General features: G+C 33.6%; 1 protein-coding gene across 3 annotated transcripts in view; it reads right to left on the reverse strand.

Annotated features, from left to right (window-relative positions):
* INPP4B (inositol polyphosphate-4-phosphatase type II B) overlaps positions 1 to 27,828 on the reverse strand; it is a 574,953-nt gene that overhangs the window by 470,147 nt on the left and 76,978 nt on the right. For all 3 annotated transcript variants that reach the window (XM_081077545.1, XM_081077543.1, XM_081077544.1), the window contains exon 2: positions 7,120 to 7,182. The gene's annotated coding sequence lies outside the window, so the exon portion shown is untranslated. The remainder of the gene's footprint in view (positions 1 to 7,119; positions 7,183 to 27,828) is intronic.

The following is a 27,828-nucleotide window of genomic DNA, read 5'->3' on the forward strand; positions in this document are numbered from 1 at the left end:
AGATAAAAGTAATAGTACCCTCCAAATCATCAAGGTAGAAATAAATAAATCAAAAATGGGGGCGGGGGGTGGGGGGTCAACCAGGTTGTATGGGCTACAAAGTAGCTTCCGGATGAGGGATCAGGTTGAAAATGAGGTTGGGAAGACTTGGGCTGCAGCAGCGGAAAAGCAGTCTTTGCATGTCAGGCTGAGGTGTCTGAATTTCTGGAACAGCCCAAGGGTAACCTGACCCTCTCTCTATTTTAACTTAATCCATGTCAACCCATAGGCAAATATGTTAGAGACATGCACTGGGGCATATGGAAGTGGGAGTTAGTTTCTCAATGTGGAGCTCTAACAGTTTGCTTAAAATTGGCATCTCTGATTCAAAATACTTGACGAACATCTGTGTCATTTAACTATTTGTAAATGATACAGAAAAGTGACAGACTGAAGATGGAAGCTCTGGTCACATTCCAGCCCAGACCCCTCCTAGGGGTTAAGTACCAGAAGCACAGGATGGACTGTCTTAGCTCAAGCAAGCTGTAGGCTCCCACACCAGCTTCAATGTGGAGGGGACCCTAACTGAACATCTGGCTGATAACATCCTTCCATTTATGAGCGGCACTGACTCACTGCACCTGCTCCACATGAGGAGATTACATGGGTCATGTAACGGCAACATGATTTCACATGTTTGCCTCACCACCTACAAACATAACTAAAGAATAGCCACAGTCTGGGGAAAAATGTTCAAAAGTCCATTTCACTGGTAGTTTTAAAATAGAAAGGCACAAAATAGAAACTTGATAATTTTCGGAAGTGAAACCAATAATTCTCAAATATAACAACTTCGGTATGAAGGGAAATGTTTCGCGAGTTCATGCACTAGTTGAGTTAGCCCCCACTCCACTGCAGCAACAAAAACAATTTTTAAAAATCTTAATAGTTACAAGGTTAGCATTTTCTTTGAACTGATTTCAGAAAAGAAAATGTTTTTATATTCTCTTTTCCAGAGATATTTTTTAAATGCATTGAAAGCAGAATTTTTCCATGGAAGACAAATAGAACCAACTCTACCTTTGTAATAATCATTTAAAAATCTGTTTGGTAATTGGTCAATTCATAGCCAATCACCTACTACTGAATTCTAGCTGATGAGTAAAATTTAACATACAAGTCTGAATCTTCCTGCTAATGTAAATCTGATTTGACCAGATCAGTGTATTATTTATACAATAATATTACTAGCTCCATAATATTACTAGTTCCTATTGAACATTGGCCAATACTACAATTTTCTTACTAATTTCTGGGGGGAAAATTTGAAATACTTTTACGTAATGTTTTAAGGACTAAATAATTATACGTATTATAATTCAGGGAAATTTTTTTTCCTATTCCTAGATTATTTTCTTTGTCAACCTGTGAGCAAACACCCATAATACTTTTTGGCATCTATCAAAATGTTCAGAGTATCTTGAGACAACAGAGCACAGATCCAGGAAAGTTTAGACATTTCTAAGTAAACAGCGCACAGATGTAGATGCTGAAAAGTTAATCCCACACCATCTTCTGATGGGCTGTAGCACCAAAAATGCTCCTTTTACAGAAACAGAATGAAACAAACCCCAAGCATAAATACTCATGCAGTGGTGGCATAAATGAATCTTAAAGTACTGAAACAGAAATTTAGAGCTCTGGTGTCAGGTACAATTTGTGACAAATTTCTCGGCCTCACACATAGTTCTTCATGCCATTGATAGACAGAATACTGGAAGTAAAACCAACTTATTATATGTGAACAGAAATCCTAGTTTAAAAAATAACTTCCAAATATTTTAAGATGTTTGTAATCCTCCTCCTTATATCTCAAAAATACTTCTTATACTTTCAAAATAAGTATTTATTATTCTTAGATAAGGTGTTCTAATAAAGTATCCCTTTTTTAATTGTTTTTACAAATTAAGGCCACAGGAACCCTAGGAGGTTGCTGCTGACATCTAGTGGCATATTTTTAAAATGCCAAATGCATTAAAAAGACATCTAAAGAGAGAAGGAACAAACACAGGCGTACATATATGCATTTGGAAAGTCTACTGGCCATCGAATGTTACACATTATGTGCCTCTGCCCTCACCACTCTGCCTCTAGTGACTTGTGTCCCTTCCAAAGTAATGCAAATACTGCAAAACTGAAGAAATGAAAACTAAATAATCTGCTAAAGTCTTAAAGGAACCAATTCTCTCAACGTCCTCAGTCCTCTCCTGGGAGTTGTCAGTTCCCTGGGAGCCCCAATTCCCAAAGGCCCTGTCCCAACTCCAAGAGTCCTAATTTCATCTCAACTTCCCAAATAACTGTAGCCTTTCCCCAGCATCCACACCTAGTATGTAGGTACTTTTAGGGTCCTAGCCTAAAAGACTTTTCTGGAGAGCTGGGAATATGTTATTTCTGCATATCCACAAACATATATGCACATTCAAAATGGCCGCAACTTTCCTAGGCATGATATTTGACAATTATGGAAAACTCAAAAGTATGATAGTTATCAGGGACTGCTTTAATGATTTCTAACCATCCATATTCATGATGATGTACAGAAGAGCAGGGAAGACGTTCACTGGCGTGACAAATGATAAGAAGCATGGAGATAAGTTTACAAGCATGTAAAAGGATTTATTTTGTAGCCTCTGTATGTGTGTGTGTATGTATGTATGTATGCATGTATGTATGTATGGTGTGTGTGTGTGTGTAAGTGGTGTGTGTGTGTGTGTGTGTGTATGTGTGTACAATAACAGAGACTCTCAAATTCTGCATGTAATCCCACTCCAGCTTGGGCACCTGTGAATATACTAGGTAAATACTAAATTGATGAATGAATCAACAAAAGAATAAGGTGGCAAACTGCAATATAACATTTTCATTGTTGATTCTAAGGTAAGTGATGCAATAGGCAGTGTCCTCATAAGGCAGTGTTTTGCTCTTAGGCAAAAGTGCCTTTGTTGAGTAGCTCAGGTTAGATTTTTCTCCAATGACATGTACAAAGTGGCACAAAGCCAATGGGTGATAGAATTAGGCAATCTCCCTTTGGCAAAGGGAGTGTGTTTCAATCGTTGAAAATTATTTGCTGTATAAATTAGTATATTTGAGTTTAGATTTTATTCTCATTGAAGAGATATGATAAAGGGAAAGTAGGTTCTCAAGGTAGACCTAATTAATACAAAACATAGTTAAACTCTCATAGTACAAAGGAATCTTTTAGCCTTTTAAATATTCCTTCAATAGAAATCCTGGAGATGGAAGGAGCTCATCCATTTAAATTTGTCTATTTTACTCACAAATGAGAGTTAAAGTGGATGACAAGGATTTTCTTTGCAGTCATATTGAAGGAAAAAAAATCCTATGTCTTCATGTGTACCTTTACATAAAATATATATATATATGTATATATATATATACATATATATATACACATAATAAAATATAACATTCATACATGCACACATGAGAACTACTGCATAGCCAACCAGTGACAGACAGTGTGGCAGTATCTAGATACTGAGCGAATATGGGTTAAGGGAGAGAAAATAGTAGTATACAGAGGAATTCAGAAGGCTCTGTGAAGAGACGGTTTAAGGTTATGCAGACTTTGGAAGAAGGGAGAAAGAAGATTGGGCATTCAGCATGGAGTTTTAAGCATAAGGAAAGATGGAATGTTTAGGGTAAATAACGAAGCAGGAGAGAAACAAATAAGGTAAGAAACATAGGTGGGCAACTGATGGAAGAACTTGAATATTAGCAGAAGCTGACTGCAGATGATATTATGGCTTATAGTTTTGGAGGTTTTCTGTAAGTTTAGAAAAAGATGAAGTATCCAACAGAATCTAATACTCAGAAGAGTAAAAATACCAAGAACTTTTGCAAATAACAAAAATCATAAAAACCGAAAGGGCAAATTCATAAAAATTATCATAATAACTCTTTCTCGGGTAAATTCCTCTTTAAAAATTACTTTTTAACCACATCTCCATAAAAATGTTCAATGATTTATTCTCTTTCAGTTTTAGCTCTCTTTGGGAACATGTTTTACCTGACATTATAGCCATATTTCTGTAAAGCATATATCACATACAGACTCTGATACAGACCATGTGACAATTGCGTCACACCTTTTATCATGAGCTGTAGCAGTATTTCTAACTCTCATTTAAATTCATGGCCATTAATTTACTAATCAACCTATAAGTTCCAATGCTTTACTTTCCATTGTTATGTTATAGTAGGTATGTAACAAATAATATAAAATATAATTTGTAGTAAGCTCTTAAAATATAAGAAGACTTTTATCCTTTTATATCTCAACAACTATTACATCCACAACATTTTCTACAATCAGTAATAACAAAACTCAGTGAAACAGACCTTTAAACAATATATTTATAACCTATTTCTTACTGGTCTTTAACAAAAGTAATGCTATACACTAGCCTCATAGCAATTTATTTTCAATTCTCAAAATTGTATTTATACTAAGCCTAGATTTCAACCTACAGTACATCAAAAATTTGCTGAATTCTTAATATGGCATTATAGTTTCCTACATATAAAGTTGGATATCTGTTTGAATAAAGCTTAATATTCCTACATAATAAAAATAAATTACAGACATGACGTTTTCTTAATTGAAGTTCAATCTCTTTCCAGGACATATAAACCTATATAAAAATGTAACAGAATTAACAGTCTCTATTTTTCTGCATAATCTTACACGTTTATAGAAGGATATTTTGACCTGGTTGGTTAAAGTTGTCTCTCTCTTTGGGTGACAAAATTAAGAATATTGTGACTAATAGACATAACTTCACATAATAAAACACTACACAAAGAGCTATTTAAATGCCCCCTTTAAAAGAGGCAGATGTAGAGCTTTCAGGTATCTGCACACACAGAAGTACCTGTTAATCCAATAGATTGCTCTCTGAGCTCCACTGCTGGAGTTAATCCTACATAAAATGAGGTTAGTTATCATGTGCAACTGAGAAAAGATGAACAGTCCCATTTGTCTAAAAATAGCACCTTCACTAGTATGTCTTGCAAATCTACTACTTCAACGTTGAAATGTAAATGTACATATAGCATCTGGGATAGAGACACAGCGTCCATATATTAGAACTCTTTATCTTATTCACAGGAACTGTTTATCAGATTGCACACACCCCCACGGTATTCCACAGAATCCAAAGGACCAGTCTAGAGAGATGATGTCATAAACACCATTTTTCCCAGCCTAAATCACTCCTACGCACACCCCAGTCCCATCACCCACACAAACACACACACCCTGGCACATAATCTCTTTGGCAGTTTTATCAGAACAAAGCAAAAGCAAAATACAGAACTGTTCCTTTATTCTCATGTTGGGAGGAAACAAAGTTTGCACTCTGGTACACAGGCTGGACATTCTACCATGTTAATGGAAATTTCCCTCCTTCCACCTCAACTCTCCTTTTCCTACATCAGTTTGAAGTAAGTTTATCCACATCTTAAACAAAAAAACCTAATAAAATTGAACATATTAGTATGTACATACCTTTGAAAAATATAATTTCACATGAATGCATTCTGGAAGTCTGTGCTTCCATTATTCTTTATCCTGTTATTCTAAAGGGCATGGATCCTTGACCCTTCTCATTGGTTTGATCTTCTTCGGTGTGTTTCTTTCTCTCTCCTGTGACATCTTCCATCAATTCTCCTTCAACAGTGACTTTTCTACCCCTTATTTCCCATGCCTATGTCACATAGCTCAGCTTCAACCTCTTCCACATATTGTCTAGGTACCAGTTCTTATTATAATGTCTCTCTTTAGGGAGTCACAGTTGATAGTTCTGTGCAAAAGGCAGTTTTCCATTGATGTAATTAACCATTTAAAAATATTTTCTAGTTCCCGCTAACATATTAGGATATTGAAAACCTGAATTGAGTGCCTACAACTCCAAATCCCTTTTAAAGAAGAGAATTTGCTTCCTTAAGAGGTATACACCTCCTTTGAAGAGTCAACTGAAATCCAGAAATAAGCAGAAAACCCCAATTTGTAATTCAACCTAACAATTCACTTTTGCTCAACTGTAAATTCAAGTTCAGAGAAAAGTTTTCTGCTGATGTCCATTAAATTTAAATGCCCCCTTTGTTTCAGCACTCGTTTTTAGGAATTCAACATTTCGTCAAAAGTAAAACCCAATCAGTTCTAGTTAGTATGCAGTCTAATCTACATTTCAATAAATCGATTATGCATACACATACAGTGACATCATATCTTCATAGCTATATAAATAGATACTATTGAATAGATGGGTCCAGTTCCCATCACAGTTCTAACCTTTCAGAAACTTTTCTGGAAAAACTCTTTTAGATAGTAGCTTTATTCATAAAATATACACCCTGTATATCTCTATCTTATTCACACTTTGTTTACATGTATATATCATTAGAATATTTGCATTCTTAAGCCAACATATGTAAATAAATCACATAGCAATTTGGAAATTTAGCAACTAAATATGCAACCGTTAAGCATAATCAGGCATGTTATTCAACAACTGTATAATATAATTCAGTCTTTCCAAAGAAAACATATGTTTTGTATGAGGGTATCTTCATAAAACTCAATGAAGCTTTAGAGAAATTGGCACTGAAATTTTTGCATATCAAAAAATAATATGAAAAACCTCTGACTAATGCTTAAATAAAAAGAAATATCTTACCATTCTACCCTTACAGGAATCTAATTTTCTTATTGTCTATCATTGTAACTATGGTACACTAATTGGAGTTATTTTCCAAACAAAGAGAACAGAATCTTCTAGTCAAAATCCTATTCACATATTAACATAAATGAAAGAGTAGTGTCAGAAAATTAACCATTATCCACAATGTTTTGATAAGCTAAAATATACTTTAAATTTTACTGTTCCCTTAATAAATATGGTGATCATCATAAACCATTCCCTCTATTTTTCAGATAATGATTTATTTTTTTGATGGGTTCTTCAATAGCTAAAACCAGCAGTCAAGAAAAGTCAACTAGCTTAATGTATTAGAGTTGAAGAGACTGAAAATATATCAATTCAAAATAAGTATTACCTTGGTCTGATGTTTCATAAAAGAGAGCAGATCTCTTGCCAGGTAACACCATTTCTTTGGGTTCTGTGGGCAAAGAGAAAAAAAGATTAATAAAAACAACCTTTCTTTTTACTCTTTAAGGACTTCTTAAAGAAGATTCATTAGTAAGAAAGGTCAGAGAAGAAAATCATTTAACAAAATATTCAGCAGCTGCCTTGGGAACCACTTGCTTAAATGCCAAATAACTTCCCCAAAGGTCCTTTCTGCCCTGCAGCTGAGAATATGGGTAACTGCGGCGACACTTAGCCGTTTTCTTTGCTTTTCTCTCTTTGCTCATACGGGAACAAGACTAGCGCTCGAGCAAGGAAAAGGATTAGCTTCCATCATCTGAAAGGATACGATGTAAGCCATGTTGAGACAGAACATTTACTTGGAATACAAGGGATTGAAATGGAATTTGCAATTATCCAAACTTACTTTCCTCCCTCCCCCAGTGAGTGTGGGTTTTAAAGTATTCATGAAAGTTGGGGTGTTTTTCTATTCTGTCTTTTCACAAAAGTGATAAAATGAGATATTGTGAGATGACTCTGTAAATAATTTCAGATTACCCTCCTCTTGAGATGCAATTTTAGAGCTTTTCCATGTGCAACGAGGAGGAGAGTACTTTGTAGAAGTCAAAATTTATGAAAATATATCTTATTCCCTCCCTTCGCATATAACAATCTTGAGAAATGTCCCATAAAATATTTTATTGCATCATTATCTTAATGTGCAGATTGGAGGATAAAAAATTCAAGTCTGAGCAATAGCTTTCCAGAACGGACTGTCACATCGATAGGTGAGAATTTTAAATTCACCCCTTAAGAAAACTATTTGAAGAAATGTTAACAGTTAAAAGCAACACTGATTAATTGGCTATAACATTCATTATAAGAATAGTCATATAAACACAATCACCACAATATCTTGCTTGCTGTGTAAACTTGGGCAAGTAAATTAAACTCTGTAAGCCTTCATTTTTTATCTGTAATATCAGAACAATAATTCTTTTTACTCCGCAGAGCCGATGGGATAAATAAATGAGATAAATACATATAAAGGACATAGAACTAATGAATGCTAGCTAATATAGTTACAACATAACTTTTATTCCTTTTTATCATCATTCTCCTTTAAAAAAAATCTTGCTACCTCATTGAAAATCACTGCCGTAGTCAGCCACGTTTCATACTGGACATTATCTAATTTGCCTATTTAATAATCTGACTCTGTGATAACAAAGGAAATAAAGAGTCATTTTAGGTCTTTGGGCAGATGAGGGAAAAAGACTGACTAGCCTTCCAGGAAGATGAGTAAGCAGCCACCGGTTCCAACGCAGTGGCTGCCTTTATTTTGCCTTGGCGTAGCTGGCAGCTTCCACTGAATTTCCCCAATTCAGCATCTCCTATTTGGTCCATCACAAATTGCTCCCTGGCTCATATCCTGGCCTTTAGTTTCATCAAAAACCAGCCCAGTGTGTCTACGATCACCGCAAAACTTCAAGGACACAGATCACACTCTCACCGAGTCTCCTTGAAGCACAACTCTCTAGCAATGAGACGGGACATAGGGACACACCCCACGACCAACCGCTTTGTGGACATTCCTAGTGGACCCTCAGTTCACCCCAAAGAAATCTGCCTTTAATCACCAGATAGTCCACCTCTTTTGGAGTAGGAATGTAAAAGTTATCTAAAAGCTCATGTTCCTACTGAGGAATTTCTACAAGGTGATCTATTTCATAAATCTCTTTGATACCTGATAGTTTGCTGACTTAAGAGGTCAAAATTTTCCAATTTTATATCCTGTGATATTAGTTTTTACGATTTGAGCTTTAAGAGACCCTTGAGGAAACAGCTTAAAGAAAATGCACACTGTGTCTACTGGATCCACTAATATTTTTTTTAAGTTTCCTGAGCATTCCATGAATTTTACATCGTTCTTCAACATAATTTCTCCTGTTGAGTCAGGCAGAGTGCCTAATGGCTCCCTTGTTGTTCTCTCCCAGTTCCATTCTCCATGTCGCTTCCCCGTGGCTGTGGTTCAATTCTTACTTTTCAGCACCTTCCAAATTTACCACCCTATCAAAGCTTTAATGCCAACTTCTCCACAAACTGATCCCCAGGTACTTTGGACTCTGTTGATTTATCATTCTCTGACCTTGTATAGCAATTATAGTTAATGCCAATAATTTATATTGCCTACTTGGGTTGTCTTATGCTGTTATGTCTCCCTAACTATATTTTAAGTTCTTCAAGGACAGTTAATGTACTTTGTGCCTCTCACCTATCCCCTTCTGTACTTAATTCAATTCAATGTTGAGCACATAGAATGGTTCCAAATAAGTACACACCCACTTTCTATGTATTAAATGTCTATTAACGAAGATAAGACAGGGCTAACTTATGTGGCATAAATGTCTTACCTATGATAGGAATTGCATAACATGTCCTTGTACCACGTAAAATTTAAAGAACATTTGAACAAACTAATAGGTAGAAAAGAGTCAGAAGACAAAGAAATATGAGAGAGGTGACAAGCTGTCATATAACAAGGATACAAAAAGTTGGAAATATATCTACGTGGAATGCTTTCGCATTTCTGTGTTTGACCTTGCCTTTCTGCCAGGGGGAGCACTTGCCTCCAGGTGTATTAGGGTTGTTACAAGATAAATAAGAAAGGAGAAGTCTAGAGTTTGACATCCAGCAAGAATTGTAGATCCATAGCAAGACAATGGTCTTGAATATCGGGCTTTCCTTAGAGAGTAAAGGCTTTTTAAAAACACAATCTTAACTTCCGTTAACATACTATTAGAAGTCAGACCTAGAGAATTAGGTCATGGAGTGTTGTTACTCCAAGAGTGGAGAAAACATATTTTATGATGTAAAGGATTAAAACGACCTCAGGCGTAAGAGTTGTATGGATAAAAAGAAAGACGGGGAAGAGGTCAAACAGGAAGTCCTCATTTTCCTTCTCTAATTAAATCCCCATATGAACATGGGAATAGGAATATCAGGGCTAGCCAACTACTTTCAGGGCATAGACTGGAGAGAACTCAACATTCTCTGAGAAAACTGGGATTCACTATTTAACACGACATAGAAGCAGTTAGGGGGCATTAAGGACAGAGGAAAGTGTCTAAAGAGATGAACTTAGAATCCAATTACTCCCAGAGCCAGTGTGTAGTGTCCATGGGAGACAGAAGTTCCCAAGTGTCCTGAGCAGGAAACAGAAGAGTGTCAAGTGGGCATGGTCCCGCCTATTACTATCCCCCAAAATGATATCACAGGAGGCCCACTGCCCCATATTTGCAAAGCCAAAGGGGAAGAGCAGAAGAAAGGGGAAAAGAATCCAAAAGCACAACAACTTATCCAAAAGGTATCTGAGTCATTCACCCCGATTCCAAGGAACTAAAATTTATCTAGTCCAATATCATCATTTTGTAGATGTGAAAACTAAAGACCAAAGTGGCAGACTCATTTACTTAAGACTATTATACAAGTGAGGATAGAGAAGTAATAATTCCAATTTTTCTAGCACTTACTAAAATGCTAACACACTGTCCCACATTCTCATCTAGAGTCCAGCTTTCCTTTATGTTATAAATATTTATTAATGCTATTTAATATTTAAAAGTAAAAACTCCAATTTTATTTTTAAATAAAATACAATAGAGACAATAATTTTAAATTCATGTATTTCAATAAATAATGAAATACATTTAAAATTAAAATAATAAATAACGATTTTACAGAAAAACCATTGGCTTTATTTAATTAGTCAATTTAGCAAGGGTACTGAGTTTAGGATCGTACAAAATCAATTGTGCCAACTACATAACAACAAACTTAAACATAGAAATTATAAATTAAAAATATAATTAAAAATATCAACTACTCTGCAATAAATCTAATGAAAGATGTTCATGAGATGTTCATGACCGCTACACCAAAACCTACAAAACACTATTTAGAGAAAACAAAGCAGACAAATAAATGGAAAGAGATATATACATGCTCAAAGATTGGAAGACTCAATATTATAAAGATGTCAATTCTCAAAGTGATTTCACGTATTCAGTGTAATCACAATGAAAATCCCAACAGTTTGCTTTTTAATTTTAAGTTAACAGCAAACATTTATCCAGAAATGCAAAGGGCCAAGATTAGCCAAGGTGATATTAAAAGAGAAGAAAGCCGGAAGTCTTCAATTATCAGATATCAAATTTATTATAATGCTTTTGTAATTAACACAGAGCAGTTGGTACAAAAACAAACAGAAATGTGGAATGAAACAGACAGTCCAGACACAAACCACACAAATTAGGGCAACTAATTATGCAAGTCAATGATGGCAAGTTTGATGGTATAGAGAGGTGGGGAAAGGGCAATCTCTCTACTACATAATACTGAATGAATTATATGTGCATTTGAGATAAAAAGTGAATCTTAACTCCAACACATACAAAAATCTGTTTCAGAGGGTTATGTATCTAAACGTGGGTGGTAGAAAACATTAAAGCTTTTAGAAGAGGATATTTTCCCTTTGGGGTAGGAAATAATTCTGTAAACAGCATAGAAGTAGAAAAGGTAACCACAAAGGGAAAATGATAAGTGTGTCCGCATTTATATTAAGAACTTCTGTTCATCAAAAGATGTCAAGTAGAGAATGAAAAGCCACAGAGTATAAGAAACTTGCAATACATATATCATATAATGACTATTATTCAGACTATTCAAATAAACTCCTACAAATCAGTAAGAATAAGGCAGACAACTCAATAGAAAAATGGTCAAAAGACATAAATAGAAATTTCACAAAGGGCATTCCAATTTTCAAAAGCATTAAAATTTCCTCAACTTCCTTAGTATTTTGGAAATGCAAATTAAAATCACAATAAGATACCACTACATGCATACAAGTGTGGCTAAAACAAAAACAGATAATATCAAGAGTTGAAAGGGATAAAGAGCAAAGGATACCGTCATATCCTGCTTGAGGATGACAAATGGGGGAAATTGGTGTAATTTTAGAAAACAGTTCGGTAGTACCTACTAAAGGTGGATTACAGCTGTGCAAATTCCATTCCTGGGTTTATAACCACTATAAAGGCATACCATGGTTGCCAGAAGGTATGTGCAAGAAGATTCTTTGCAGCACTCTTCACAGTAGGGACAAACTAGAAACAGCCCAAATATCCATTAACATTAGAACTGATTAACAGATTAAGATCTAGTCAATCAATGAAATGCTATACATTAATGAGAATAAACAAACCAGAGTTACATAAACAACATGGATGAATATCACAACCAATGTTTACGGTAAGAACTCATACGCAAAATAGTTACACACTACATGACAGCATTTATCTAAAAATATGGGGTGGGAGAGACCCCTTGCTGGGTATAAATGACTGGGAGAGGACATAAAGGGGAGCTTTTGAGTTACTAATATTATTTCTTGATCTGGGTCTTGGATCTTCAGATGTGTTCACTTTGCAAAACATTATCAAGCTGTACACTTCAGATTTGCTTACTTTTCCATATGCATGTTATGCTCTAATAGTTTATTGTTTTAAGGGGCACTGCAATGCCCACCCATCTGTCTGTACCACTTGAAAAAACAGATACAGAGATACTTTTAAAGATGATCCCTAGTTTTAAAGATAATCAAGAAGAAATAAAAGACGAACGTTCAATCAGCAGATGCTCGTCCACACATCTATAGGTTCTGTGATAATTCAAAACAACACCTGGAGACAGAACATTAGTGTTTTCCCTCGGACACAGCCATTTTCCATATTTACAACATATAATGTTCCTCCTCAAATTACTTATTCATTGTTGGCTTTGTTTAATAAAAGGAAATCTAGCATAAAATGCATGTGTATTCCATTTTAAAGCATATTTGTATGTTTCACAGTACATAAGTTTGACAAATTTTTAAGGTTTAGGCTACATTAGCCAGAAAACACTTAGAATCAGATGTTAAGCAATATACCTGACCTTTGAAATTACTTCCTTTTGCAAATACTAAAACTACCCCCAATTGAATTCTTTTCTAATTTTCCCCGTTTATTATTTTATGAAGCAATTATTTCAGAAAGGAAAAACACAAACAAAACAAAGGTTTAGAATTGTAGGTTTTTACAAATGTCTGCATTTAAACTTTGGAAAGAAAATACAGATAGAAAAAAGCAATACAATAAACACCTATTTATCTCCGTCTGCAAACAATAAGATAGAAAAAACTTTTGTTCTCTAAAGTATAATTATACCTAGATGAAGCATCAATAACGACAAATCACGACGGTAATAATCAAGGCTCAGGCATTTTGAAATGTATGCTTAATCTAAGACAGAGGAAAGGCAGACATAAAATAACAACAAAGAAGCCATATCCCATGTTTAAAGCGTACAAAAAACTGAATACTAGAATCATTATTTCCTACCCTTTTATTTTGAATAACCAGACCTTTTATTTAATTGACAAAAACATTCTTCTCTAAATGATAAACTCTAATTTCACTGATAACTTTCTTTACTTAATCATAAGTTTTCAGTCTCTGTTGTTTATTCAGATAATCGAAATATTTTTCCATAGGTGATTTAGCAATAAAATGGACTCAAGGAAACTTTTACTTTCTGAAACTATTTTTTAAATCTCTTAATCTGAATTATTTTAGAAGTACTTTATTGTTATTATTGTAATAATAAAAATAAGTATCTAGTATTGCCAAATATAAACCAGGTGTTGTTCTGAGCTGCTATCTTATAAATACTCATGACAACCTTAACAGCTGGGTACACTATTATCCCATTTTATAGATGAGGAAACTGAAGCACAGTTTGGTTACCGAAGTTACCTGAGCCACAGAGCCAGTAAGCAAAGGCAGGAGTAGAAAGCAGGTACATGTCACCAATCCCGTTCCCTTGACTCCAGAGCTAATGTGCCTCTGCTATTTCCATGTAAGCACCTGTTACTGTAGCACATATTCTATCCTTACGTCTTATAATTTAAATATGTTCTTTAATTCTTACTGCGAAGTCTCCCATTTTACTTTAAATGTATGTTTTATTTAAAAATTCTATTCTGTGTTATGTCTTTGCTATTTTCTATATTTTTCATGTATTCATTAGAATTGTAAACACACTATACTTTGAATTCAGAGCAGGGACTAGCTCCTAAGAGTCTAAAACAATTTACATACATCATGCCATTTATATTTAAGCACACATACTCATCCAGCACTGTTTTCTGAATTGATTTTCATATGGTTTATTGTGTATTTTCTCACCTTCTATCTTATGTCTTTGCCAAAGTCAGAGTCGAGACCCTTTATTCTCAAAGGCTGGTCCATAAACCAGCAGCATCGCCCTTACCTGGGAGCTCGTTAGAAAGACAGAGTTCCCGGCACCACCCTAGACCAACAACAGAGTCAGTCTTCATTTGAACAAGAACCTCAGGTGATCTGTAGGCATATTAAAGTTTAAGAAACCTGTTTTAATGATATATTCCTCTAAAGCCTTTCTTAATCCTAGCTTCAGCTAATTTATTTCCGTAGGTGCCATGAAAGATATTCTTATCAATTTTACCACTAACTGTTTTAGTCTGTTAAAATTATTATTGAGTGTTTCACTATCTCTATCAGCTTCATGGCCTGCAGTGTTAGTAAATTTTACTAAATTAAGTATTGAGGACTCAAAACAGAAGCTTCCCTATCTGAAAAGCTATTTGTTTGCAAGTGCTGTATCCTCCACAAGCGACTACAAATGCCATCAATTGGAAAAAGGCAGAGCCGACATGCTTTAGCTCTGGTGTGTAGCCTTGTAAACGTCTGAGTGTTCCTAAGTTAAAAGATCAATAATAGAGTAGCTACTGTTTTCTCAAAATCCTGGGAGACTTTATGCTATATTATAGCCAAGTGCTGATCTCAACTCCTTTGTGAATTCTTTGCAGGTTTCTTAGTTCCCAGGTATTCACTTATAAGTTGCCCCAGGGTGTTCCAGCTTTTTATATTAGTTGACCTGAAAAGGTTCCAGTAAGATATCTTAGTAGTAATACTGGTTTTTGCTTCTGGCTAAAACAAGCACTATCAACAACCAAAACCAAACATAATAACTAATAAAATACTCAAAGACAAATATCCATATTGAAAACCATCAAAATAAGCTTCAAAATCAGTAAATTAATACAAAAGAAAATCAATCTTAAAATATAAGAGAAAATTCTATGCTGGTATGTGCTTTTTACCATTTTAATAAAGCACCAATACTCAGATCTCAAAAAAAAATTGTATCAAATTTATTGTCCACCTTATCTCTTTGCATTGACTCCTAAATAGATTTACAACATACAAAAGGGGAAAGAAGACTGATTTACTTGAGCAAGGAAGATCATTCTTTAAAATTTTGCCAATAGGAAAATAAAGATTATTTGAGTATGGTCTGGGTATTAGATAGTAAAAGAGAATTAATTCTGTGATAGATGCGATAACAATATTGTGGTTATGTAAGATCAACGTCCTTATCTTTTAGAAATGTGCACTTAAGTAAATTGAGCTGAAATGTCAAAACATTTGCCAATAGGATATACTAGTACAAACTACCACCACTAAAGATGAAAGAAAAGTACCACTAACAATAACAGAGAAAATGACAGATATTAGCAATCCAGAAAATACACCAATAATAGAGAAATTTTAATATCAATGCAGGAGGCTTAAGTAAGATATTAGTCCATTAGATTAAAAGTGATGAAAGAAAAAGTAGTTTTTTTATTTTTTTAGTATTCATAATGTCACTGAACTAACACATTATATTTGAAAAATGCTATGGAACATTTTATGGACTGCTTGTTCGCTAATTACTTTGATAACTCATACATATATAACATGTATAACATATATGTAGGAGTTATAGTAATGTGCAAAAAAACAAAAAATGTATGCACATGACTTGTTTTCATCTTTTGCTATTGGTATATATTGAATATTACAATTTTAATAGTTTTTTAATTAATGTTTATTGGGGTGACGATGGTTAATAAAATACATAGGTTTCAAGTGTACAATTCTGTATTACATCATCTATATATAATTGTGTGTTCACCACCCAGAGTCAGTTCTCCTTCCATCACCATATGTTTGCTCCCGTTTACCCTCATCTACCTTTCTTAAAATGTGCATACATTTTTTTTGGCACCGTATGTGTGTGAGTGTGTGTGTGTGTGTGTATGTGTGTGTGTAATTGCTTATAATCTTTAAAAATAGTATATAAAAGAGACATAAAGAATACTGCCCGCTTTCACAACTTTTTTGGCTTGGCCCACGAAGGAGAGAAGTTTGTTCCCTTTACAGACTTTCTATTCTATCTTATACTTACTCTACCCTATAGAATAAGAATAATAATTTGATTAGTCAGATAGTCATATTTTATTAGTAGGCACTTTCTATGCCTAAATGCATTTTGCAAGTGTAAAACTTAATCCAAATACTTGGAAACTAACTAACTTAAAATGTTTTTTTAAGTAAATTAACTCTTACTTTCCATCCACATTCTAGGAACCAACAATTTTGGTGGAAGATATAAACCACAAAACTAACATAGCAAAAAAATGTTTTTGCAATGCTAGAGCTATACATGCACAGAAAAACACATAATATCTAAATGAAAGAAATATAAACAATCTAAGAAAATGGAATTAATTAAGTACAACTTCAGAAAGAGTTAATAAACTGAGCGATACACTTGAAATACAGGAAGAATACAACAAAGAAAGAAAAGGTAATGAAACATAAGTAAGATGGATGATAGAATGGAAAGTTCTAACATGTGACCAGATTCCCTGAAGGAGAAATAAGAAAGAATGGAGGAGAGACCAGGGTGAGACCTCAGATGAAGCGACTCAGCTAGGGCAAAAAAATTACTAAGATTTAATCTTCTTAAATTATGTGACCTGGAAGAAGCAATATCAAGAAAGATAATTGGCTAAATGTTTTCGAGAATTAACACTGGAGATCCAGGAACTCAGTATTTTCCAAGCAGAATAAACAAAAAGAAATTTACGTCTGGAGACAATAGTAAAACTATGGAATATCAAAGATACAGAGTTCTTAAAAGCATCCAAAAATAAATGGTTGACTACTTAAGTAGATACTTTATGAGCCTGCCATATCCTCTTTACCAGTGCACCCATACCTACTCTTCTCTTGAGAATCATCTTCAGCTTATTGGAAATGGCTCTGAATTTCCATACCCCTTCTGCAGGCAGCCCACTGCCAAAAAGTGACTTATAAAAAGATACCAACGGCCAGTCCCCTTGCATTGGCATGGGACTCGTCTGTGGTACCCTCAGGACGCAGAGCTTCTTGTGGAATCAGGCTGATCTACACTAAATCCACATCTTTGACTAGTTGCTTTTGCTATCCTCTACTGCTTTCCTAATTTTCTTTTCCTGATTTCAACAAAGAAAGCTGAGAATCTCCATCTTGGGTTTGACTCTAGGAAGTACAGTTACCAATAAGCCAATGACAAATCGATCAGCAGCAGATTCTCAAAACAACAGATGCCAGAAGACTGTTGAATAATACATTCTAAGCACTGAGAAAAGTAACTGTCTGTTAAGATCCCTATTCCCAAACTATAATTTGAGACAGAAGTAAAATATCTAGTCAGATGTATCAAAACAGAGTTCATCACCAACCCACACCAAAAATAAATAAATAAGTAAATAATTTAAAAATTAAAAATTAAAGAAAGAATTTTGAGCAGAAAGAAAACCATCCCAGAAAGGAAATCTGAGACATAAGAGAAACTGGGGATGGGAGGGTGGGGGTAGGGAGAGTAATCAGTGACCATGTGGGTAAACTTAAATCAACAATAACTCAATTTAAAATAATATTAAAAGTGCTCAGTTCAGTGAGCTTAGTTCACTGAACTTAGTTCACTCACTATAAACAACCATAAAGTTGGGCAAAATATATAGGGCAAATACTTTGGGGCATTATACAACATGCAGCACAAAACTGCACTTTATGAGTAAAGAGAAAGCTTCATAACTTCCCCAACTCTCTCCTTAGAAACAATTTTCCAACCTCAGTAAAGCAAGCTGGGATCCAAGGAAAGCACATGGTCCTGCTGCACTTAGAAGGCAGAGATTAGGGTTCAAGGAAGCTTAGTAGATGGAATATGCAAGGCTAGGAGTCAGAAAGGCAGGGGCTGTGCAGAAGGCAGGTCTCAACTGAGTATTGTTTCCTATAAGTTGTCAGGAAAGAACTGGGCTATACACAAGCAGGGCAAAGATATAGGAGGCATTTTAACGAGTCACTGCTACTAGTTGAGAATGAAACAGAGATATTAGACATATCAGAGGTCCAGTAGTGACAGTGGACATTGGAGTCCATACCAGCCAGAATGGAGATAGCTCATTAACACGTCCTAATATTGTAACTTTTTTTACAATGTCAGTATACATTAATTACTAGGTATACAAAGAAAGTAGGAAAATGTGACACATAGTAAAGAAAATGCATCAAAATAAACTGATCCAGAGATGACACAGGTCTTGCCTTTAGCAGATAATAACTTTAAAGCAGCTATTTTATCGATAAATAATGTTCCCTTGTCTGAATGTACCATCATTTTATTCTTAATCCATTTACCTACTGAAGGACATTTGTGTTGCTTCCATATTTTGGCAATTATGACTAATTATGTGTGTGTGTATAATATATAATATGTTACATATTATATATTATATATTATATATATACACACATATATATTCAAAGATCCAAGAAATTGTGTTAAGTGAGTTAAAAGAAAATATGGTCTTAATGAGAAAACAGATAGTGACTATCCAAAGAGAAATGAAAGGTATTTAAAAATGCAAATGAAATTCTAAAACTGAAAAAATAAATAAATAAAATTTAAAATTTACTGGATGGGCTTATAGCTAGTTGGAGATGATAAAATAGTCAATGAAATTGAAGAGAAATTAATAGAAATTATGCAGTGTGAGAAACAGACAAAATGTTTGAAGAAAAATGAATAGAGTTCTAGAGATCTGTATGATAATATCAAATAATAAAGTATATGTATACTAGGAGTCTCAGAAAAAAAAGAAAATAGCACATGAGGGCATTTAAAGAAATAATGGCTAAAAATATGTTCAATTTGATACGAAAAAAGAATTTGAGGAAACCCCATAAAAGATAAAATTAAAGAAAAATACGCCAAAGTACATTATAGTCAAACTGCTGAAAACAAAAGATAGAGCAGACAGAGAAAAAGGCACATTACTACAGGAAACAATGATAAAAATAACTGCTGACTTCTTATCTGAACAATGTAGTCCAGATAAGAATGGAACATCAACTTTAACATGCTAAAAGAAAAATAAATGTATTATTCAATAACTTTATATCTAGTAAAAATACACTTCAAAAATAAGGTAAAATAAAGGCATTTTATTATAAACAAAAGTGAAAATTCTTTGGAGCAAACATATAGCATAAGAAATGTTTTACTAGAAGGGAAACCATACCACATGAAATGGCAGACAAACTGAGAAAAATAAATAATGTAGACTATAAGAGATTATATTTTCCTCCTTATTTCTTTAAAAACTGTTTTTTAAAAAGCAATGAATATAAAATTGTAAGGTAGAGTTTATAATATATGAAAAGATAGAGGACGTGTGAACAACACAATAAAGGTAAGTTAATGGAATCCTATTGTTGAATGGCTATAACACTTTGGAAATGGAAAGTGCGAGTGGGAAGCATAAAATGTGAAGTAATAATGTGGAACTACGAAGGATCAGGTGTTAAATAGAATAATAATAATATTGACTCAAAATAGACTTTAAGTATTAAGGATAGAATAACATCAATCCTACAGTAAACTCTACATAAATTAAAAAGAAAGAGTAAAGAAGTCAAGAAATGAAATAAAACAGAATATTAATATTCAACAAACCCTCAATAGACAGAAAAGGAGCAACAAAAAACAAACAAAAAAGTAAGAGAATAATGAAAAACAAATAAAATGAAGACAGACTTAAACACAATGTCAATAATTACATAATTAAATATAGTAACATTTAATTATATAATTAAATAAAGTAAGAAGAGCAAACAGATTAAACAAGGGGTTGAGAAACTATGACTTACAGAACAAATCTTGCCCATTTATTTTGAAATATTTACTGTCTGCAGCTGATTTTGTGCACCAATGGTAGAGTTCAGTACTTGTGACAGAGACCAGATGACTCTCAAAGCCTAAAATGTTTACTATCTGGCCCTTAACAGAAAAATGTTTGCCAACCCTTGAACTAAACTTCAATTATATAGATTTTACAAGACCAAATTAAAAAGCCAGATCCAACTATATGCAACAAAAGATACAATTTAAATTTAAAGAAACAAGTTGAAAGTGAAAGGATGAAAAAATTTATACCACATAAACAGGAAGCATAAGAGAGCTGGTGTGGTTATATTAATATGAGTCTAAGTAGACTTCAAGACAAAATACATTCCAAGAGATAAAAATAGATATTTCATAATAAGATTGCTAAAACATAACAATCTTTAAAATGTATGTATCTAATAAAATGTAAGGCACATAAGAACATGTTTCAAACTGTATGACAATAAGAATATAATATTTACGGGCCACAACTAAAGCAGTGGTTAGAAAGAGATTTATAGCTTTAAATACCTATATTAGAAATAAGATCTAAGTTTTTGACTTACCAACCTGAAAAAGGGAAAGCAAATTAAACTCAACGTAAGAAAAAGGAAACAAATATTAAAAATCAGAATAGAAACAAAGAAAACATTAAACAGACAAATTAAAAAATTTAAAAAACACAAGTCGGTTCTTCAAAAGTTTAATGAAATCGATAAAACCCTAGGAAACTAGTCAGGAAAAAAGGAGGGGAAAAACAAATTAAGAAAATTAGTAATGAAATAATAGATATTGTTAGAGATCTTCTAAGCATTAAAGGAAAAAGTAAATATTATGAACTATATGCCAATTAATTCAATAACTTAGATGAAAATGGTATATTCCCTGAGCAACTCAACTTACCAAAACTGAGTCAAGGAGAAATAAAAAATTGAATAGCATCCTTCCCTCTGTTAAAGAATTGGAATTCATAATCAGAAACTTTCTCACAGAGAAAGAAGGCACACAAAGAGGAGAAAAATAAATAGAAAAGGGAAAAAAAGCAAATTGGAAACACAAAATAAAAGCAATTAGGATTCAAATATATTTGGAAAGGCAATACATAAAAATAGACTGTCTCGATTAAAAAACAAGTGTCCAACTGGATAAAAATAACGAAATGAATCTAACAATATGGTCTTTAAAAGTTACAAACTTACAATTGGGATACTAGATATAAAAGAATGGGTCAAAAGAGTAAAAGCTGTTAAATGAAGTAAAAGAAAATGGTATAGCCATATTGCTACCTGATAAGAGACAAAATGCATTTTAAGTCAAAAAGAAAAAAATTGGGGATAAAGAAGCCTCTACACAATAATCAAAACAGCATGGTATTGGCAGAAAAACAGACACATAGACCAATGGAATAGAATTGAGAACCCAGAAATAAAACCACATAAATATGGACAGATAATTTTTGACAAAGAAGCTAAAAATATACAATGGAAGAAAGGCAGCTTCGTCAATAAATGGTGCTGGGAGAATTGGATAGCCATGTGCAAAAGAATGAAACTGGACTGTTATCTGTCACCATCTACCAAAATTAATTCAAAATGGATCAAAGACTTAAGCATAAGACCTGACACAATAAACTGCATAGAAGAAAACATAGGTACTAAACTTATGGACCTTGGGTTCAAAGAGCATTTTATGAATTTGACTCCAAAGGTGGAAGTAAAAGCTAAAATAAACAAATGGAACTATATGAAACTTAAAAGCTTCTGCACAGCAAAAGAAACCATCGACAAGACAGTCAACCAACTGAATAGAAGATTTTTGCAAACAGTGCCTCCGATAAGGGGCTAATATCCAAAATATACAAGGAACTCATGAAACTCAACAACAACAAAACAAACAACCCAATTGAAAAATGGGCAGAGGACCTGAAGAGACATTTCTCCAAAGAGGACATGCAAATGGCAAATAGACATATGAAAAAATGTTCAACATCACTAATCATCAGAGAAATGCAAATAAAACCTACAATGAGATATCACCTCACCCCAGTCAGAATGGCTATCATCAACAAGACAAATACTAACAAGCGTTGGAGAGGCTGTGGAGAAAAAGGAACCCTCATACACTGTTGGTGGGAATGCAGACTGGTGTAACCGTTATGGAAGGCAGTGTGGAGGTTCCTCAAAAAATTACAAATAGAATTACCATATGACCCAGCAATCCCTCTCCTGGGTATCTACCCAAAGAATTTGAAATCATATATACATAAAGACACGTGTGCTCCAATGTTCATTGCAGCTTTGTTTATGGTGGCCAAGACATGGAAACAACCAAAATGTCCTTCGATAGATGAATGGATAAAGAAGTTGTGGCATATATACACAATGGAATACTATTCGGCGTTAAGGAAAGATGATATAGGAACATTTGTGACAACATGGATGGATCTTGAGAGTATAATGCTAAGTGAAATAAGTCAGACAGAAAAAGCAGAGAACCCTATGATTTCACTGATATGTGGTATATAAACCAAAAACAACAAAAGAACAAGACAAACAAATAAGAAACAAAAACTCATAGACACAGACAATAGTTTGGTGGTTACCAGAGGGTAAGGGGGGGAGGTTGGTAGATGAGGGTAAAGGGGATCAAATATATAGTGATGGAAGGAGAATTGATTCTGGGTGGTGAACACACAATGGGATTTATGGATGATGTGGTACAGAATTGTACACCTGAAATCTATGTAATTTTACTAACAAATGTCACCCCAATAAATTTAAAAAAGAGAAGTCTCTACCTAATAATAAAACATTCAATTCACCTGAAAATATAACAATGAACAATTCTAAACTTATGTTAGCATTGCTATATAAAACAAAAAGTGATAGAATTACAAGGACAAAATGAAATATTTCCTATCACACCATCTTAATAGGAGATTTTAGTATACTTAACATATTTTAAGAATTTATTTGACTACTTAATATAACAAAGAAACAAAAATTAATGAATATGTCAAATATTTGAACATAAATGATAGAAGTATATAATATATATTTAATTACATATAAATGATAAAAACGATAGGACCCTCTATCCAAAAAAAAAACATATTCTTCTCGTATATGGGAAATATTTACCCAAACTAACTAAATATTAAGTTCTTTTTAGACAATTGCTCTAATCACAATAAAAATGAATTAAGATCAATCATAAAGATATCCAAACAATTAAGGAAAGACTCCAAAACAGAATTTGAGTTGTGTATCATCTTTAAAAAAATCCTTTGACCTTGTGGTTTAACATTGATTTCTTCTTGACATCATATTAAGCTCCCTGCATACGCTACAAATATTAATGATAAAAGGATGATCTAGAAATGAAGAATGAGAAGACAGGAAGAGGTTGAGAAGACAAGAGAATTAAACCTAGAATGTGATTCTGAACTGGCTCTTGTTTGAGGAGGGGGAAAAATGCTTTAAAGAACTTTATTGGGACTATTAATGGAACTGAAATAAGGATTGAGATTAAAGAAAAACATCAATACTAAATGTCCTGAATTTGATAATTGCACTATAAATATATAACAGAATATTCTTATTCTTAGTAAATACTGATTGAAGCATTATGTAATGCTTCAATTCATAATTCATTACATAATTATGTAATGCAAGAGACAGTGTAAAATCGGTATTAGTAAATACCGATTGAAGTTAAGGGCCGTGATATATGCAAACTATCTCAATAAAACATGTGCATGTACACACATGTGCACAAAAGTGTGTGTAATAATAAAGCAAATGCAACAAAATGTTTTAAAAACTGAATTTAAAATGAAATGTTTTAAAAAATAATCTAAGTACAGGAGAACAGTGGTATACGTGTTTTTTTTTACTTTTTTGGTCAACTTTTCTATAAATTTGAAATTATTTCAAAATAAAATGTTTTTAAAGAGAAAGAACAATATAAAGTAGCTTTCTTCACCACCACTTCCACTTAACACATTACAAGAAATGTGAGTGACATATTCAATTATAAAAGGAGTTTGTGATTTTAAAAAAAAAGGAGAAATTTGAATTCATAAATTTTACACATAGAAAACCCGAATATTATCCTCTAATTATAACTGAGTTCAGAAAAGTTGTACTATATAAGCTACATCGGAACTACCAACAGTACTTCTAAGAGAGACAGTGTAAAAAATTTAACTTTGGAGGCAGACAAGTATGGACTTGAATATGGGATGTACTGTTGACCATTCATCTAGCATTGAGTAACTTCCTTAATCTCTGAGTTTCAGTGGCTTCATCTATAAAATGGGGATAATGGGCATAACCTATTAACCTAAATTAAACACAATACATGGCAGCTGCCATTACCATACAGGAGTGACACACAGCTAGAAATACACAATGAGAGAATTATTCCACTTACAACCCCAATATATTCAGCCTATGGTGTTAATCACAATTATAATACAAAAGAGTTATTGAAACACATGGAATAATCATAACCAAAAAATATAGGAAGAGAGAAATAAATGTAAAGACTTGTACTTTCCCTGGTTAGGATTATTAAGTAAAATGTAGATTGATCCCTAAGCAAGTATTTAACGGCAGACTTCAGACAATCCCACAATGACAGTATTACAAAGTGCTGATATAATTCATTTGGAAGAAGAAGCAAGATAAAATTATATAAGAATAGTATTAACGCCCTGATGCTCTTACCTTATGAGATGTTAACCTATGTTATAAAGTGAAAATTCCTGAAACCACATAGAAGTTAGCACAGAAAAATAATAGAATAGAAAAGATAGTCAAAAAAAGGAATCAAATTATTACAAGATCTTAAGAAATGCCAAATTACAGTAACACAAAAATGGATGAAAGAATTGCTATATATTATGAATAACTACTAATGAAGACGTCAGTGTGGAAAAGAATTATATAAATCTATAATTCACAACTTCATGGCTTTACATTTCAAAAAGATCAATAATTTGAAATAATTTTAATATAAAAGACAGTATTTCTTCCCATCTTAATGAGATAAAAACTTTGACTATTAAAGATATGAAGGAAAGTCATTAGACACAAGAGAGATTAATTAAATACATTTTAAAATTGCATAAACTGTAGTAAAATGAATATAAAACTATAATAGAATGCCAATACATATGTGGAAAAGTTATTTTTCAAAATATTTAGGAAATTTGTAAGTGATCGATGGCCAAACTTCTCCAGATAAATGGCAAAGCAGATGAACTAATACTATAAAGACTGAAAAATACAAAACAGAAAAATACCTCCCAGCTTGTAAATCATGTACAACACCACCATAAGTAAAAGTATTCAGAAATAACCCACTGCCCAAAGAAGGGAATGATTAAGAATGCTATCATTTATCAAATTGATGGAATATATCATTTTTTTAAATGACAAGTGTCAGGAATAATTTGTCTTTCTCCTTAGCTCTTATACCACCATTAACTCTCACTCTCATCGTCTGTGGCGTGTTGCAACCAAAGTGTATTTGTATGCTGCCTAAATAAACATGTCTTAAAAAGTACCCGCTATCTTCCTTTCTCCAAATTTTCCTAATTCTTGCTTTTTAAAAACTTTCTTTCCCTTTGTTGTCTCAAACTAAATGTATTTTCTTTACATGAAATTCTACAATTTATTTTTTTCTTAGAATCTCGTCTACTCTATTCCTAGATTAAATCATCTCCCTCTTCATTACTAGTGTTTATTCATTGTGACTGAGTTCCAAGGGGGGAGGGAGGGGTAAGAGTGGCAGGGGGGAGAGAGAGAGAGAGAAAGAGAGAGAGAGAGAGACAGACAGACAGACAGACAGATAGACAGGCCTTATGACCCAGCTTAAGCAGCCACAGAATATCACTTTCGTCACACATGGTCTACTAGTTGGAGCAATATACATATGTGGCCAAAATACAATGAACCCTGAATAAAGGAATGGCAAATACATAATCTTTTAATTTGTATATGTAAGGGGTTATTAATGCTTTCAAAAATCAGAAAAATAGTAATTAAATCTTGCCCCCTCCCCCCGATAATTAAAAGGAGAATCATGGTTAAGAGTTTTGGTTTTGGAGTCAAGCAGTCTTGGGTAAGGTTAAAATTAATTACCTGACATTTATAATGAGGGTAGTACCTACTCTATATGGTTGTTGGCAAATAACTAAGGACTTGTTGTTACTATTAAAAATATTAACTGCAATATTTTTTAGTAAAGAATATTTGGAAAATACAAAAGTATGTAGAGAAAAAAGTCACTCATGATTGTACCACTAAGGAAACTGAAACTCATTTTAAAATGATCGTGACCAAAACAAAATAAGATTCCTATTTTTTAAAAAAATGATACAATTCAGTACGATAAGGGTGGGGGAAAGAAACAACAAAAATCCTACTCTGCACCATTTTATGACATTTACCAAATGGGCATGGTTCTCTAGGGCAGATGCAGAACTAGGGAGGCAGGGGTCTCCTACACTGGGTGACAGGGTCGGATGAAGCCCCGAAGGGCAGTCAGAGGAGGTTTCCCCAAAGAGGATACACAAGCTATGTCCAAACACAGGTGGGCTTCACATCCCCGGGAAGCAATGGGAAGAGGTCTGAGAGCAGGTGGTAAGAGACACGGGACAGGCTGAGGCACCCGTTCATGAGGCGCCCTGGGGAGATGGGTCTGAGCAGACTGTGGGGTGCCTTTAGGGGAACTAGTGAATGAGGAGTAACTATTAGGTCAGACGATGAGCACGGATGCCAAGTTAAGGAATTTAAACAGACTCTTTATAGGTCATGGAAAGCTCCGGAAGTTTCTGAAGAGGGAAGGGTTCTGACTTATACAGCCTTTAGATCATCTGTCCTGTAGATCATTTAATGTGACACATGCGGGACAGTCTAGAAACAGGAAGGAAAAATGCAAAGTATCAGATGAGAGAACTTAATGAGGAAAATTTGGGTGTTTGTTTTTTTTTAATAGAGGAGTTAGCAATTAATAGAGTATGCAAAAGAACTAAGTATAAATATTGCAGAAAGACCTAAAGACTATAGACATGCCACGTATGGAGTACAACTGTTAAAATAACACAATGTTGAGAAATATCGAAAAGGAATGTAACCAAAAAGGGTCAGTATATGCTGTATAATCAGAACTTTGTGGGGTAGTTTCATTCATCAGTGCTAAAAGTGAGACACGGGAATATTATAAATAAATAAAGGGGCAAAGATATACCATGTTTCCCCGAAACTAAGACCCCGCCGGACAATCAGCTCTAATGTGCCTTTTGGAGCAACAATTAATATAAGACCCAGTATTATATTATATTATGTTATGTTATGTTATGTTATGTTATGTTATGTTATATTATATTATATTATATTATATTATATTATATTATATTATATTATATTGTAATATATTATATCCTATCTTATATTATAGTAAAATAAGACCTTATTTTATTTTTGCTTAT

This window comes from Rhinolophus hipposideros, assembly GCF_964194185.1.
Source record: "Rhinolophus hipposideros genome assembly, chromosome: 16".
Taxonomy (NCBI): Eukaryota; Metazoa; Chordata; class Mammalia; order Chiroptera; family Rhinolophidae; genus Rhinolophus; species Rhinolophus hipposideros.